This window comes from Haliotis cracherodii, unplaced genomic scaffold (genome assembly GCF_022045235.1).
Source record: "Haliotis cracherodii isolate W230 unplaced genomic scaffold, xgHalCrac1.p SCAF_7, whole genome shotgun sequence".
NCBI classification, from domain to species: domain Eukaryota; kingdom Metazoa; phylum Mollusca; class Gastropoda; order Lepetellida; family Haliotidae; genus Haliotis; species Haliotis cracherodii.
This window is the reverse complement of record NW_027266330.1, coordinates 55,568,001-55,582,131: the sequence shown is the minus strand read 5'-3', so window position 1 is coordinate 55,582,131 and position 14,131 is coordinate 55,568,001. Positions and strand designations below refer to the sequence as shown.

The window sequence follows — 14,131 nt, the reverse complement described above, 5'->3', positions numbered from 1 at the left end:
TAACATTGGATTCACTCCAGAATATTCGATATTAACATGTACCACTGGAACACATAATTATTTGGTTGAATTGATTGATTTGTTGTTTAACGCCGCACTCAGCAATATTCCAGCTATATGACGGCGGTCTGTAAAATAATCGAGTCTGGACCAGACAATCCAGTGATTAATATGATGAGCATCGATGGACGCAATTGGGATCGATGACATGTATCAACGGTCATGTCCGTTGGATGTCTCAAACCACAAACTTTTGTAATCAGTGGCGCTGTTTGTTTTGTTTTGCCAAAGGTGTTCTTGCAGTAAAAGTGTTCGCTAAGCATGCCACAGACTCGAGTTCCATTCCAAATGTGGTTCTCACTCATTCCAGTGACGTATTCACATTTGTGTATACATTGCGGATATTCTCAGGAACTTTGGTTGTTCCTAATTGTTACTAATTAAAGAAGGAGCACGGGTGGCCCAGTCGTGAGAGGCGCAGCGATTCGCTGTGCAGAGTTGCGTCCTTTGGGCACGCAAGAAACCTATGATTGTGGGTTCGAATCCCGGTCAGCACCATACCTGTGCTCGTAGGTTTCACCGAAGTGGTATGCTGTGATATAACTGGAATACTGTTAAAAGCGGCGTTAAACCCAACTCACTCACTCTTAATACTATCATGTACGTTGAATGTAAAGGGTACCATTTTGAAAATATTTTCTAGATCTATGTGTTCGGAATCAACAGATTGAAGTGTACCCTATAACCCATAAAGACATATGCATAAAAAATATAATATACCTACTGATCTCTAGATGACAATGAATTCCATATGAAAATGAAATAAGCCTGGTAATATGTCCCTTCATGTTCTTATCGATTGTTCCAAGGCTAGATTTTCGATTTTCTATCTTGCTCCTCATAATAGGGTGATGTAAATCATAAATAGAACCACAGCCATTTCTTGGGAAAGAGTGGGAAAAACCAATGGTGGTGTCAGATATTTTCAGGTACCAACATTAAAAACATCATGTCTACAAAAACAAGTTCGTTCTTAATAAAAATATAATCTCCAATCTGTAAGCTTTATTCCTATTATTACACATGTATTTTTATCAGACCCATCTCTTCGTGATTTCTCTCTGCTATTTTCCCAGTACTTAAAATCGACTTGCCTTGTGCTATTCCCTGGAAGTTATAGATCATATATAGGATGACAATGAAACTTGCGCAATGTCTCACACGTGACTATATGGATTGGTTGGTCTCCTGGTAACCGAGGTGTTTGTGTAGACTTGATCACCAACGAGCTTCTACATTTTATGGCTAGGAAGATCTAGATTAAACTCTGTTGTACGATGGGAAGACTTGAAGGAGCACTGTTGGTCCTGACCTGTACCTCGCTGTCTGACACTGCCTGCTAGAGATCATCAGCTGCCGTGAGTTTATGTTTTGTCTGACGCAACTGATCATGAGTGTGACGAGGGATTGGGCTACCGTAGGTATATGAATTAGGACAGCGGGTGTTTAATGTATGTTTAAGTATAGGGTATATACTTTTATCTGTTGATCAGGATATCAGGTGCAATTAGACTTGACTTGAGGTAAGGGGATTTCAGTTGGATGAATTGCTTGTTATGTAAATGAATGTACAGCTTGTGATCTGATTGATACAAGTGAGTAGCTGTTTTCAGTTTAAGTAGGTAGCTTATCGGCAAAGCATTTTAAAACACGTGTGATTGTTGTAGAAGGGCAGTGGTGTTTGTAAGTTGATGTGACACAGCCTCGAGTGTTGCCTCTCCCTGTTTTGTCTGTAATGTTTGTCTGTTTGTTTGTTGTTTAACGCTGCACTCAGCAATATTCCACCTATATGACGGTGGTCTGTAAATAATCGAGTCTTGTCCATACAATCCTGTGATTGACATCATGAGCATCGATCTGAGCAATTGGGATATGATGACATCTGCAACTGGAAGCACAATGACCTCCGACCTGTCTATTTCTGTTCCGCAAACCGTTGTGTCCGATATCCGATTTCCCATCCCGTTATATTCTCAACCTATCCTCTCCCATCTTCCAAGAATAATTAACGTGACGTCATATACCCCATAATTACACTGGCCCGTACCAGTCTGCTCCTTGTAACTCAACTTATAAAGCCAACTTGTGATTATGACTTTGCATATTAATAATGCCATATTGTCGTAATGAATTATTTGTATTGTGGTATTAATACATTCTTCTTAACTGCAGTTAGATTGTTTAGTAAATCCATTTTAATTGTGCGAGTGGTTTTGAGGTAAACGCCTTTGCTTCCCCTTGCCTCTTAACAGCGTTCTTTTTCAACTGATCTTCCCTTAACTAATCTGCTAGGTACGCTGACAAAGCCGGTACAATCTTAAAACTTATAGCGCATATTGTACAGACAGTCAACCAGTACATCCTTCGCCTTTATCAGTAACGTAAAATGTGGTGTATTTTTATAGTAAACCACTAAATGGGTGCGGGTATATGGTGCCGTTTCTGATATGGTGAAGCGAGGTACTGGGTTCTGCTAATTGTTCCCGACAGTTCACATTGTTGACGTTTTGCAATTGGTATTTCAAGTATTGCCCTTTATGCTTGAATATTACACAAGAAAATATTTTAATTGTGTGTTTAAAGAATGGGGAAAACCATTTGAGATGCTTGGTATTTACAGGTAACAACATTAAAAACAACATATCAATAAATACAGCATCGTTCTTAATGAATGTTGAGTCTCCAATCTGTAAGCTTTGTTTATGATATTATTATTCTCCTTTATATCACCTTCCAATACAACAAATAACGCAACACTCTCTGGATTGCTATGCAGTGCACCACACCACACCGTTTAAATCAACATTAATATCACATTTACATATATCTCAGTCATTTCAAATCCATGATATACAAAATATCTAACATATGACATTGAATAAATTGACAACATACAAATACTGACGACGAGTCTCGATTAACGCGACGAGCTTCAAATATACGTGGCAAAGAGCCCTACAAAAGGCAACAAGCCATAATCAGTGATAATAAAATATCATGAGCAACGAGCTACTGTTTACATGCGACAGGCATCAATTTCTCAGCGCAACAAGCCTCCATGTTTGCGACATTCTCAGGGCGACAAGCCTCCATCTTTTGCGACATACCTCGTTGTGGGCGACAGACCATCATGGTTAACACCGTTAACCGTACATACAGCAACTTAGAAACAATCATTAATAAAAGTAAAGTTTTCAGTGGCGCACTGCAAGCGAGAATGACCACAGCCAAAAAAGTAAGACAGAAACCTTCTGGATACCTACCCATTTTGGATCCGGCACGGATACCTTCCGAAAACCTTACCCCAAAAATGTCAAAAGTTGGGGGGTGCATTTTGTTCACTTAAGTGTGAAACACATAAAAAAATTATCTTGAAAATACCAAGAAATTTGAAGGTTGCTGAAGGCATCTGGTAGGTTTCCGGAAGGTTTCCGGAAGGTTTCCGGAAGGTATCCAGATGCAAATTTCTTCATGTCTTGTTTCTGGTAAATAATGTTAGCCTGTGCATAACAGATAGCTGTTGTAATATTCTGTGTTACTTTAATGGTAAATATCCTCCTGAAACATTTTTGGAGAAGACGATTGTTCAATTTCATATATTGTTCTTTTCAGATGTTAATGGTATTCAATGAACAAACATCAGTTCTTGTTTAATGATATCCTTAAATTTCGTGTCCAGACTTCCAGTTTGTACTGAGAAAAAGAAAAAGTCATTGACAATGTGCTCACTTGGGCCTTTGGTCCTAGTGAGATGATAATACGACTATTAGTAACGGTACATGTACTTGTTATATCAAAAATGCTAACTTCATTGAAATTTATCTCACCCTAGTTTTATGGTACTACAGTGAGCTCTTCCTCAGTTACTGTGAAATCTTTTATTAAAAGAGATTGAGAGTTAATTTGACACTGGAGTTGTAACCACTGCTCATACATGTGTATTCAAATGATATAACTACGTGCTTAATACTTCACAAATATCTCCAGAAATAGGCATTTTAGTTATAATTGCAGAAATACTTTATGAATGACCCCTTCACTATTGCCTTGATCTTACATTTCAACCCTTCGTGAGTTATCACTTTTGAGTGTGAATTTGACCTTCAATATCAGTGATAAATATTTCAAAAACATTTCAAAGAGCTATCCAGCACATAAACCAAACATGCAGTCCTTTGGTAGAATTCAACATATCATTGACAAAAATATGAAAAAAATATAACCAGTATATGTATAAAATTTCCGAAGATTTCTGCAGAAAAGGCAATTTAGGGGAAAATGTAGTATATATATAGGTCACGCACTACCTTTTTTCCAACTTCGACCCCTGCCCAAAGGAAGAGTTAGACCACAAACAAACATTATGTCTGGTTGTGACTTTGACATAACAGATCAACGTGTCATCAGACGTTCTCAGAGCTAAGTAAACAAGTGTTATTTATTCCTGAGATGCCCAAATTGAGGCAAAATCATGAAACATCCCCATTTACACAGCTGGCAAATGAAACATAAGCAACAATCAAATTATCAATTTCTTCTATTCATATGCCTATAGTATATCGCACATTGAACAGTGTTCACATGATGGTTCCTGATGAAGTATGCAATTTCATCCTATTCTTCAATACTCATAACAGAGTGTGATAACTGTTCGCTTGACAGTACATACAGATAATGTTCAGCAGTTCAGAGAACTTACTTTCCCTCAATCCTCTTTTTCTTTCTATATTGCCATGGATGAACAGGAACCAGGATGAGGGTATGCCAGTTGGACAATCTCTGCTGCATTGTGTTAGTAGAATTGTGAACTTTCCATTTGGTGTTTGGGTCCACATTGAAAGACAATAAGTCCCATTTATCATTCCTGTCAAGTGTTTACCACATGGCTCAAGACAAGAATTTCTTGAATGTCCTGTAATCAAAGCTATCTGACTTATTTTAGTTTTTGGAGCTACACACTGTCCAAAATGTTTTAATGCACAAAACACACGCGCTGAACATTTGAGGGTTTTAGGGGGGTATGATGTTTATATGGGACTTTTCCCCTCCCTGTTCTGAAACATCTTTGTAGCTTGAACGGATGATATATTCTGAAGTAAGTAAATCAATATACTTCCATTAATTGGACTCTGCCTACATGAAAATAACATGTTTAAGTTTTATTCCATTTATTCAAGTGTGTACTAGCAAACACGCTAAAAGTATATCCTCATAAGTGAGTGAGTATGGTTTTACGCTGCTTTTAGCAATATTCCAACAATATCACGGTGGGGGGCACCAGAAATGGGCTTCACACATTGTACCCATGTCGGGAATCGAACCCGGGTCTTGGGCGTGACGATGAAACGCTTTAACCACTAGGCTACCCGACCGCCCCATAGCCTCATGAAAACATTGGGGCAAATAACAAACGTAGCATTACTCATCGTGTCGTGACGTTGGTGGAATCAAACTCCATATGAACTGTCAACTATAATATTCAGAGTAAGAAGCATTTCAATACTTAACTACCATTTATTAAAAGTATAATTAATTTGACTGGAGGTGTTTACTTCATGCTGTACAGTAACGTGAGTGAGTGAATATGGTTTTACGCCGCCTTTAGCAATATTCCAGCAATATCACGGCGGGGAGCACCAGAAATGGGCTTCACACATTGTACCCATGTCGGGAATCGAACCCGGGTCTTGAGCGTGACGAGCGAAAGCTTTAACCACTAGGCTACCCGACCACCCCTTGTACAGTTCAGCAGTGGAATGATGTATAATAATTCTTTCCTGATATTTTCCGGTGTTGTGTTCATGGTTATTCACAATCAATATTATGAAATGTGTATACAGTTGAAACGTAGCAACAGACACCAACGAACCATGAGACTATCGTTGTCACAACAAAACATATTTTGCGGCCAAGATGTAAGTGGTGGTGTTTGTTCACTGCACATCAACGTTCAAGTTGACGATATAATTTATTCATCTGGAATACTTTTGTAAAGCCAAACCACAGTGGCCCATTGACAACGAGAAGCTGGTGATCATTGTGTTTCACTCTATAACATTGGATTCACTCCAGAATATTCGATATTAACATGTACTCCTGGAACACATATAATTATTTGGTTGATTGGATTGATTTGTTGTTTAACGCCGCACTCAGCAATATTCCAGCTATATGACGGCGGTCTGTAAAATAATCGAGTCTGGACCAGACAATCCAGTGATTAATATCATGAGCATCGATGGACGCAATTGGGATCGATGACATGTATCAACGGTCATGTCCGTTGGATGTCTCAAACAATACACTTTTGAGTCAGTGGCGTTGTTGTTTTTTTGCCAAGGGTGTTCTTGCAGTAAAAGTGCTCGCTAAGCATGCCACAGACTCGAGTTCCATTCCAAATGTGGTTCTCACTCATTCCAGTGACATATTCACATTTGTGTATACATTGCGGATATTCTCAGGAACTTTGGTTGTTCCTAATTGTTACTAATTAAAGAAGGAGCACGGGTGGCCCAGTCGTGAGAGGTGCCGCGATTCGCTGTGCAGAGTTGCGTCCCTTGGGCATGCAAGAAACCTATGATTTTGGGTTCGAATCCCGGTTCGCCGCAATTATGTTTCTAGATTTGGCAGCACCGTTGGTTTCACTGAAGTGGTAAACGTCTGAGAACTTCGGGCTTTCCTCCCACATTAAGCTGACATGCTGTGATATAACTGGAATACTTTTAAAAGCGGCGTTAAGCCCAACTCACTCACTCACTCTTTACACTTTCACGTACGTAAATCGTAACAGGTACCATTTTGAAAATATTTTCTAAATCTATGTGTTCGGAATCAACAGATTGAAGTGTACCCTATATCCCATAAAGACATATGCATATAAACTATAATATACCTACTGATCTCTAGATAACAATGAATTCCATATGAAAATGAAATAAACTTGATAATACATCCCTTCATGTTCTTATCGATTGTTCCAAGGCCCGAGTTTCGATTTTCTATCTTGCACCTCATAATAGGGTAATGTAAATCATAAATAGAACCACAGCCATTTCTTGGGAAAGAGTGGGAAAAACCAATGGGGGTGTCAGGTATTTTCAGGTAACAACATTAAAAACATCATGTCAACAAAAACAAGTTCGTTCTTAATCAATATATAATCTCCAATCTGTAAGCTTTATTCATATTATTACACATGTATTTTTATCAGACCCACATGTTTCGTGATTTCTTTCTCCTATTTTCCAAGTACTCAAAATCGACTTGCCTTGTGCTATTCCCTGGAAGTAATTGATTATATATAGGGTGACAATGAAACTTGCGCAATGTCTCACACGTTACTATATTGATTGTTTGGTCTCCTGGTAACCGAGGTGTTTGTGTAGACTTGATCACCGGCGAGCTACTGGATGGACATTTTGTGGATATGAAGAACTAGAATAAAATCTGTTGTACGTTCGGAACACAGTTTCATTTGGAGGAGCACCAGGTCCTGCCCTGTACCTCGCTGTCTGACACTACCTGCTTGAGCTCATCAGCTGCCGTGAGTTTATATTTCTGTCTGACGCAACTGAGTGTGACGAGGGATTGGGCTACCGTAGGTAAATTAATAAGGACAGCGGATGTTTGAAGTATCTTCTCAGATTAATTAACGTGACGACATAGAGGGCATGTGACACTGGCCCGTACCAGTCTGCTCCTTGTAACGCTACTTATTAAGCCCAAGATTGATTAATTAACCATCCACTGAGTGACTTCTACAAGTTTTGGACCTTGTTCCCAATACCATTTATCCCCCTTTTGAGACCTTCCCAAACTACCAACTACGCCACCCGTGCCTTACTTCCCACACTTACTCTACCAGTCCCTCGTAAATTAATCGCATTGTATCCTGTCATCATTTGATTCCTACATAGACCCAAGATATACCTTCTCTTCCAGGTATACTGTCCCTTGTCGTCTTTTCCATATTTTAATCACAGTAAATACTTTGTTACTTGCGCTCCTAGTTTGACTCAGCTCGAGTACATTCATATACACTAAGTAAAACAAGTGTACATGTCCAATTACGTTTCTTTTAAAAATTATAGCATTCTCTATTAATTATTAATTAATGACATAAAATAAAAACCGAGTGTGTAACCCCAGGTTACAGTACCATTTTGAAATAACGATGTCTGATGTGGATTTGGAGAATCATACGACTTGTGATTATGACTTTGCATATTAATAATGCCATATTGTCGTGATGAATTGTTTGCATTGTGGTATTAATACATTCTTCTTAACTGCAGTTAGATTGTTTAGTAAATCCATTTTAATTGTGCGAGTAGTTTTGAGGTAAACGCCTTTGCTTCACCTTGCATTGTAACAGCCAGGATTCTTTTTCAACTGATCTTCCCTTAACTAACCTGCTAGGTACGCCGACAAAGCCGGTACAATCTTAAAAGTTTTAGCGCATGTTGTACAGACAGTCAACCAGTACATCCTTCTCCTTTATCAGTAACGTAAAATGTGGTGTATGAAGAATATATCTTTTCCCCTAAACAATGACATGTCTTATATTGTTATAGTAAACCACTAAATTGGTGCGGGTATATGGTGGCGTTTCTAATATGGTGAAGCAAGGCACTGGGTTCTGCTAATTGTACCCGACAGTTCACATTGTTGACGTTTTGCAATTGGTATTTCAAGTATTGTCCTTGATGCTTAAATATTACACAAGAAAATATTTTAATTGTGTATTTAAAGAATGGGGAAAACCAATTGAGATGCTCGGTATTTACAGGTAACAACATTAAAAACAATATATCAATAAATACAGTATCGTTCTTAATTAATGTATAGTCTCCGATCTGTTGGCTTTGTTTATGATATTATTACAGATGTATTTTTGACAGACGCGCATATTTAATGATTTCTCTTACATATTTTCCCTGTACTCAAAATCATCGACTTGCCTTGTGCTATTCCCTGGAAGTAATTGATTAGGCACAGGTTGACAATGAAACTTGCGCAATGTATCACACGTGACTGTATTGATTGGTTAGTGTCCTGGTAACCGAAGTGTTTGTGTAGACTTGATCACCAATGAGCTTCTACATTTTGATGATAGGAACAACTAGAACATACTCTTTTGTACGATGGGAACACAGTTTCACTTGAAGGAGCACTAGGTCCTGACTTGTAGGCCTACCCCGGTGTCTGACACTGCCTGCTTGAGATCATCAGCTGCCGTGAGTTTATTTTTCTGTCTGACGCAACTGAGTGTGGGGAGGGATTGGGCTACCGTAGGTATATTAATAAGGACAGCGGATGTTTAAAGTATGTTCAAGTATAGGGTGTATACTTTTATATGTTGACCAGAATAAAAGTGAAATTAGACTTGACTTGAGGTAAGGTGATTTCAGTTGGGTGAATTGCTTGTTATGTAAATGAATGTACAGCTTGGGATCTGATTGATTCAAGTGAGTAGCTGTTTTCAGTGAAAGTAGGTAGCTTATCGGCAAAGCATTTTAAAACACTTGTGATTGTTGTAGAAGGGCAGTAGTGTTTGTAAGTTGATGCGACACAGCCTCGAGTGTTGCCTCTCCCTGTTTTATCTGTAATGTGTGTCTATTTGTTTGTTGTTTAACGCTGCTCTCAGCAATATTCCACCTATATGACTGTGGTCTGTAAATAATCAAGTCTGGTCCATACAATCATGTGATTGACATCATGAGCATCGATTACAGCAATTGGGATATGATGACATCTGCAACTGGGAGCACAATGACCTTCGACCTGTCTATTTTTGTCTCGCAAACCGTTGTGTCCGATATCCGATTTTCTATCCCGTTATATTCTCAACCTTTCCTCTCCCGTCTCCAAGATTAATTAACGTGACGTCATAGAGCGCTAGTTACACTGGCCCGTACCAGTCTGCTCCTTGTAACTCAACTTATCAAGCCCAAGATTGATTAATTAACCATCCACTTAGTGACTTCTACAAGGTTGGGACCTGATTCCCTCGGCTAATACCATTTATCCCCCCTTTTGAGACCTTCACAAACTACCAACTACGCGACCCGTGCCTTACCCCCACACTTACTCTACCAGTCCCTCGTAAATATATCGCATTGTATCCTGTCATCTTTTGATTCCAACAGAGACCCGAGATATACCATCCCTTTCAGGTATACTGTCCCTTGTCGTCTTTTCCATATTTTAATCACATAAATTCTTTGCTACTTGCGCTCCTAGTTTGACCCAGCTCGATTACTTTCATATACACTAAGTAAAACAAGTTTTTGCATGTCGAATTTACGTTTCTTTTAAAAATTATAGCATTCTCTAATAATTATTAATTAATGACATAAAATAAAAACCGAGTGTGTAACCCCAGGTTACAGTACCATTTTGAAATAACGATCACTGATGTGGATTTGGAGAATCATACGACTTGTGATTATGACTTTGCATATTAATAATGCCATATTGTCGTAATGAATTGTTTGTATTGTGGTATTAATACATTCTTCTTAACTGCAGTTTGATCGTTTAGTAAATCCATTTTAATTGTGCGAGTGGTTTTGAGGTAAACACCTTTGCTTCACCTTGCCTCTTAACAGCGTTCTCTTTCAGCTTATCTTCCCTTAACTAACCTGCTAAGTACGCTGACAATGGGGGTGTTAGGTATTTTCATGTAGCAACAATAAAAACAACATATCAAGAAATACAGTATCGTTCCAAATGAAAATATATTCTCCGAACTGTATGCTTTGTTCATAATATCATTACACAATGTCATGTATTTTCGACAGACGCGCATATTTAATGATTTCTCTTACATGTTTTCCCTGTACTCAAAATCGACTTTCCTTGTGCTATTCCCTGGAAGATATTGATGACACATGGTTGACAATGAAACTTGTGCAATGTATCACACGTGACTATATTGATTGTTTGGTTTCCTGGTAACCGAGGTGTTGGTGTTGACTTATTTCAACACACACGTAAAAAGGCCAAATGATATCTCCATACCAGACGTTTGTCAAACACAAACAACTAAAATATATTTCATGTGTAATATTCAAGCATCAACGGCAACCATTTTAATACTGATTACGAAACGTCAACAACGTGAACTGATGGGAGCAATGAGCCGATCCCACTGCCTCGCTTCAGATGGCACATGTGACGTTATCAGAAAGGGCACCATATACCCGCACTCATCAAGAGGTTTACTAAAACAATGTAAGCATCACTGATGTCAGGACTTGACACTAGACATGTCATATTTTAGACTAAAAGATGTATTGTCCATACACCACACTTTACCTTACTGATAAAGGTGAAAGATGTACTGGTTAACTGTCTATACAACATGCACTGTAAGTATTAGGATTGTGTCAAAGTCTACACAAACACCTCGGTTACCAGGACACTAACTTATCAATATAGTCGCGTGTGATACATTACGCAAGTTTCATTGTCAACCTGTGCATAATCAATTACTTCCAGGGAATAGCACAAGGCAAGTCGATGATTTTGAGTACATGGAAAATATGTAAGAGAAATCATTAAATATGCGCGTCTGTCAAAAATACATCTGTAATAATATCATAAACAAAGCTCACAGATCGGAGACTATACATTAATTAAGAACGATACTGTATTTGTTGATTTGTTGTTTTTAATGTTGCTACACGGAAATACCTAACACCCCTATTGATTTTCCGCACTCTTTCCCAAGAAATGGCTGTGGTTATATGCTTTACATCACCCAATTATGAGGAGCGGCAGAGAAAATCGTTGAATTATTCTTGGAACAATCGATAAAAACATGAAGGGATGTATTACCAAGTTTATTTCGCTTTCCTATGCATGGAATGCATTGTTTTTGAGAGATCTGTAGGTATATTATAGTTTTTATGCATATCTATTTAGGGGATGTATGGGTCTGTCAAGTCTGTCGATTGCAAACAAACAGATTTAGAAAAAATATTGAAAATGGCACCAGATACATTCAACTTAGCTAATACTATAAAGAAACAAAACATAATCGATTTGTTCACAAACGGGTGATCAAAGTAAATATATTATCAGCAGGATGTTTGACAACACTTATGCTTACTCCTCATCAAACAATTTATGTAAGTGGGTAAATGTTTCAAAGTTAAGTGAAAGTCATAAGGACAGGTATGTGTGATTGTATCCGCTCTCCACCTCAGCAGTGACTTCTACTTTCGTTATTGAGTTGGCAAGAGAGGCAATTGCAGGAGCTAACTGCTGATTCAGGGATTCTTCTGTGAGAGGTTGGAATTCTTCTTATGACGTACTGTGTTATGTGGTTGCTGGTTTTGAGGGGTGTGATTGTTTGATGTGTTTGTTTATTTTAAGGACGTGTTGTTTAATTGGACAGGTGTTTTTGGTAGCTGTGTAAGCAAAGACGTGTAATGTTTATTTATATATATCTATATTTCTTGTAATAAGAAGACTATTCTCCAAATGCATTTGAAAAGAAACTACTTTTTTCCTGGGAACTATTGAAAATAAATCATCACATATTTATACTTTGAATTTGTTAGTTTTCATTCATAATTAACTTTCGTCAGTTGCTCGGTATGGTCAGCTCAAAGTGATATATTGTCTAAATCAGGAACTATCTGTTTCCTGTGTCTCCTATGGTAATTTATAGAACAATTCTCAATGAATTAGTTTAAATTGCTTGAAGAAAACATCCGACATCATCCTGAAGTGTTGCATCCGTCATTAAAGTATAAACTTAGCAATTTATCCCACCCTCCAAACACAAGACCACGACCACACTGACGTGTTAAAAAACACAACAATACCAATGTCATTGAATAAATTGTTCTCCCTCTCCTTACCAACCTAATTAAATAAAATATTTGGGTGTCGGGTATTGTCCTACTAGGAGTCGGGTAATGGCTGATGGGGTATTGGCATGTGGGGTATTGTACCCATGTGGGGCATTGTACCCATGTAGGGTATTGTACCCATGTAGGGTATTGTACCCCTGTGGGGTATTGTACCCATTTGGGGTATTGTACCCATGATGGGCATTGACAGTAAACCAGTACATCCTTCGCCTTTGTCAGTAATGTAAAATGTGGTGTATGGAGAATATATCTTTTCACCTAAACAATGACATGTCTTATATTGTTATAGTAAACCACTAAATTGGTGCGGGTATATGGTGCCGTTTCTGATATGGTGAAGCGAGGCACTAGGTTCTGCTAATTGTTCCCGACAGTTCACATTGTTGACGTTTTGCAATTGGTATTTCAAGTATTGCCCTTTATGCTTGAATATTACACAACAAAATATTTTAATTGTGTGTTTTAAGAATGGGGAAAACCAATTGAGATGCTCGGTATTTACAGGTAACAACATTAAAAACAACATATCAACAAATACAGTATCGTTCTTAATGAATGTATAGTCTCCGATCTGTAAGCTTTGTTTATGATATTATTACAGATGTATTTTTGACAGACCCGCATATTTAATGATTTCACTTACATATTTTCCCTGTACTCAAAATCATCGATTTGCCTTCTGCTATTCCCTGGAAGTAATTGATTATGCACAGGTTGACAATGAAACTTGCGCATTGTATCACACGTGTCTATATTGATTGTTTGGTTTCCTGGTAACCAAAGTGTTTGTGTAGACTTGATCACCAACGAGCTTCTACATTTTGTGGATAGGAACAACTAGAACATACTGTTTCACTTGAAGGAGCACTAGGTCCTGACATGTAGGCCTACCTCGCTGTCTGTAAACTGCCTGCGTGAGATCATCAGCTACCGTGAGTTTATTTTTCTGTCTGACGCAACTGAGTGTGATGAGGGATTGGGCTACCGTAGGTAAATTAATAAGGAAAGCGGATGTTTAAAGTATGTTCAAGTATAGGGTGTGTACTTTTATATGTTGACCAAGATATAAGGTGAAATTAGACTTGACTTGAGGTAAGAGGATTTCAGTTGGGTGAATTGCTTGTTATGTAAATGAATGTACAGCTTGTGATCTGATTGATTCAAGTGAGTAGCTGTTTTCAGTTAAA

At 38.2% G+C, this 14,131-nt stretch overlaps 1 protein-coding gene across 4 annotated transcripts in view; it reads left to right on the top strand.

The window, feature by feature from the left end:
* The first annotated feature begins 1,336 nt into the window (after positions 1-1,336).
* The window catches only part of LOC139447220 (serine/threonine-protein phosphatase 6 regulatory ankyrin repeat subunit B-like), a 50,993-nt gene continuing 38,198 nt past the window's right edge, over positions 1,337-14,131 (top strand). Inside the window, exon 1 of one of the 4 annotated variants that reach the window (XM_071228448.1) lies at positions 1,337-1,418. The gene's annotated coding sequence lies outside the window, so the exon portion shown is untranslated. Of the gene's footprint in view, positions 1,419-7,636; positions 7,662-9,249; positions 9,297-13,788; positions 13,877-14,131 lie in introns of those variants that run through there. The other 3 variants (XM_071228451.1, XM_071228452.1, XM_071228450.1) reach the window with 3 other exon arrangements.